General features: G+C 38.9%; 1 long non-coding RNA gene across 1 annotated transcript; it reads right to left on the reverse strand.

The window, feature by feature from the left end:
- Positions 1-246: 246 nt before the first annotated feature.
- Positions 247-833, reverse strand: LOC132665098 (uncharacterized). Its single transcript, XR_009603967.3, has 3 exons — positions 765-833; positions 540-625; positions 247-320 (listed from the first exon to the last, which is right to left on the reverse strand). It is a non-coding gene; the product is annotated as an uncharacterized LOC132665098 (long non-coding RNA).
- Between the last annotated feature and the right edge of the window lie 3,386 nt (positions 834-4,219).

Here is a 4,219-nt window from a genome sequence, read left to right on the forward strand (position 1 = left end):
CTTTCTTGTTGAGGTTTTAAAAACAATGTATTTTTGAAATCAAACATGAAATACATGTTGAAGTGCCATTTTACCCATTACAATGATTTGATTTTTGACTTGTTTCTTTTTGCCATAGAACTACTAGACAATCTGTAGTTGACATGGGTGGGTCCCATTCTATTTTTGCCTGCGATTGCCAGTCTAGGCTGAGAGATCCTCCCAACTCGCAGACCACTCCAACCTGGCCGTGGTTCAGACCCACAGCAGCATCTGAAAGGTTGAACAAATCAATGGGAGAAACTCAATTCAACATCTCGTATAACGGTCCAAGTCATGATCTGTTTAGGGAAAAGAAAGAACATGACATCTCTCAAGCCTGGGTACTGAAGATCTACTCACCCCCACAGCTCCTAGAGCAGAGAGCCCAGGCGTATACAGTATCCCTAGGGGCACACACTGTCTTTGTGATGGAAGTGGCCTCAATAACATTTGCTGTATTCATAGGATTCGTTCCCTGGACTTTGCCGTCTCACATGTGTCTTCTGTAGAACACTAACCAGCAAAAAGGAGGTTGCAGAAGAGTGGACTCCTCCTCTAGGAGATTCTTCTCTGGTTCCCAACTCCCTTCAAAGGGGACGCAGTTCTGAAATGAGATTGACTCAGAAGGGGTTTCTTATGTTAAAGGGTCCTCATGCTACCCTACCAAATCAGGACTCACCTATTTTATCATCTGATCAAGAAGGGGAAATAATATTATCTAAGAAATTTTTCTAATTTCCTACCTCAGAAGTAAAGTGTACAATTCTCCTGCTTCTTGTACATTTTCACACATTTCCAAACTTGAGCTGAACAAATGAAAGCAATATGAAACTCGTACAATGCCAATATTGAGAAGTGGTGGTTGTTTTTGACTTTGAGAAACATTGTTCTAAATGGACTATCAATGCTCTGAGTTCACACCTTTGCCAGCCACCAACAGATTTATACCTCATACACTTTACTAGGATTACCAAGGGGTGGATATTCTGTGAAATAACTAATCATTAATAGTTTTCCTGTGAATGTTAGTTTAAATAGAAGATGCAGGATAGGATTTATTGTAACAATAGTAGTCTCATTTCTGTTACACTCGGGAGAATTTTCAAAACAGAAAAGTTACTGTCCAATTTCCTGTGATTTTGCACACAGTCCAGTTTGCTTCACAAATCCTTGAAAATATATATTTGCAATCACAGAGAGAAATAAATACCCTGGGAGAAATGGTGTCCACGGAGTGAGCTTGTAGAGTACACTTTTCGAAACAATGATTGTTACATTTCATGAAAATATTTTAGTTTTTTACAGGACCCCTGGGTAGCTCAGTCAGTTAAGCATCAGACTTTGACTCAGGTCATGATTTGTTGTTTTTCACGTTGAAGCCCCACATCAGCTCTGTGCTGACAGCTCATCCTGACGCCTGCTTAGGATTCTGTGTTCTCCCTCTTTCTCTGCCCCTCCCACACTCACACTCTGTCTCTCAAAAACAAGTAAATATTTAAAAAATTTTACGTTTGGGGCGCCTGGGGGGCTCAGTCAGGTGAGCATCCGACTTTAGCCCAGCTCCTGATCCAGCGCTTCGTGACTTTGAACCGTGTGCCGGCTGTGTGCTGACTGGTTCAGAGCCTGGAGCCTGCTTTGGATTTTGTGTCTCCCTCTCTCTCTCTCTGCCCCTCCCCTATTCTGTTTCTCTGTCTCCCAAAAATAAATATTAAAAAAAAATTTTTTTTTTTTTTAATTTTCCTTTTAAGTAACCTCTGCACAAAATTTGGGGCTGAAATTCATGACTCCGAGATTGTCACACACTTCATGGATCGAGCCAGCCAGACAAGCCCTCATTACTTTTTACAAAATCTAAATATGAGAATATATTGCATTCACACCCGTGGGCTCTGTGCCTAATTCCTTATAGATAGATATCAACCTTTTAACATTGTGTTCAAAGAGATTGGGAGGAATCCTCCTTTTTCTTAAAGAGACTTAATAGACATGGCTTAAGACAGGGTTTCTTAAACGGGGCTCTGTTGATATTTTGCGCAAGATAAATCTTGTGTGGAGCTGCAGGATGCCTTACAAAATGTTTAGTTGCATCCCTGGCCTCAACCTGCCAAATGACAGTGGTGCCTTCCCCACTGTTGACAACCTTAAATGTATCCAGAATTTGCCAGATGTCCCCTGGGGGCCCAATTTTCCTTGATTGGGGACCACCAGAAGCCAATATTATGTGTCCCAGAGAACTGGGAAGGTACTCTCTCCAGGTACACTAATCTATTATGTACCTGAATTAAGTAACAGCAATATTGGACTAATGAGGCATTGAGAGGGTGTGAATACAGTGAGAGAGAGAAACTCCAAAGTCTGGACGCTAGGATTCAAGGGGAGGTGAGGGGAAAGCTGAATTATTTTAATTAATTTAAATGATTCCTCTACGTTCATTAAATTAATTGGTTTCTCACATTTTAAAGAAGATGGCTAAGGAGATAGCAAGATGGAGAATTTAGATGATTAAACCATTACTGTGTGCCTACCATCCAATCCATGCCTGGCAACATGGAGTGGTTTTGTCACACACTGACTCCGAGTCTGGCGATTCCAAGCAGAGATGCGATTCTCAGGACTATGACAAAGTGGATTATTTCATTATGTTCCTAAAGTATAGCCTAAGAGATCCTGAACAGTACCTTCCACTCTATTGCTGTGCTGTGAATAATCTCTATTCCCACTCTCCTCTATGGTAGCACCCAGCTCTGAGTGGCTCTCAAACCCTTGAAATGTGGTCACGTTTCATGTGTCACAGTGGAAATCTTATATTTTTGATCTGATACATCCAAAATATTATTACTCACATTAGCTTCACTGTTTTACTGTTTTTGATTTTCCTTTTTCCAGTGTGTTTACTGGAAAAGCCAAAACTATGTATAGGCTTTGCATAATTTTTATCAGAACAGTGACCTAGAAGGTGGAGAATTGTGCCCTGTTGGAATCCTGAAAGTCACCCTTGTTTTGGGTTCATGTCTGGGCCAGGTAGTACATGCAGACAGAACGGGGGATCCTGCCAAGTCTAGGTCCTCCTTGCATCTCAGCTCAAAGCCCTGGGCAATTTTTTTCTTTTTTTGCAATGTAAAGACATATCTTTATTACTTCATTTTATACCTTTATAAAATGTATACTAATTTAATACTTTTCCTATTGTTTTTCTGATTAAAACATACATACAATGGCAGTGTAGAAAATTAAGATTATAACATATAAAATTAATAGAAGTCTGATTCTACTATTCAAAAAGAACATGATAACATTTCTTTTCACCTTTCCCATATTGACACAAGAAAATTTTACCTTAGTTTTAGTTGACATTTTTCTTTTCATTATATTTTCTTAATGTATATGTTATTTTAATTACTATTTTTCATTTTATACCTTTATATGTACCATCCCTGATTCTAAACTTCTAGACTAATTAGGTAGAGAGAAAATATGTAATTAATGTAGCTCTTAGTTTTTTATCAAAAACAGGCATGTGTGTTTCAGTGAAGAGGTAAAAGTAAACTCCTTGTCCCACAACTTTGCTAAGAAAATAAATATGGCTTGTATGTAATTACTCTACATCAAATTGTGTTTATAATTATTGTGTCTATAATCTGACTAAATTTCTTTAAGATATAATGATTCCAATATTTCATCTGGCACAAATTTTTTTTTTTATTTTATTTTTTATTTTTTTTTTTTTAAATTTTTTTTTTTCAACGTTTTTTATTTATTTTTGGGACAGAGAGAGACAGAGCATGAATGGGGGAGGGGCAGAGAGAGAGGGAGACACAGAATCAGAAACAGGCTCCAGGCTCCGAGCCATCAGCCCAGAGCCTGACGCGGGGCTCGAACTCACGGACCGTGAGATCGTGACCTGGCTGAAGTCGGACGCTTAACCGACTGCGCCACCCAGGCGCCCCTCATCTGGCACAAATTTTAAACTTCGTTCTAGAGATGTCCTTGGACTCAGTTTGGTAGAAAGGGGTAAGGATTGTGTTTTAAATTAAAAAATGGGACCTGTCTTTATTCTCAAAATATTTTCTTTTTCCTTCTTCACCCTGAAATTTTGACTAGTGATTATAATTGGTGTTGAAGGGGTCAGGTCACTTCCCTTCATGTAATTTATTTTCAACACAGAGATTGACAATGTGTAGACCAGGGTTCAACTTTT

Source organism: Panthera onca, chromosome D3 (genome assembly GCF_046562875.1).
Source record: "Panthera onca isolate mPanOnc1 chromosome D3, mPanOnc1 haplotype 2, whole genome shotgun sequence".
Classification (NCBI taxonomy): Eukaryota; Metazoa; Chordata; class Mammalia; order Carnivora; family Felidae; genus Panthera; species Panthera onca.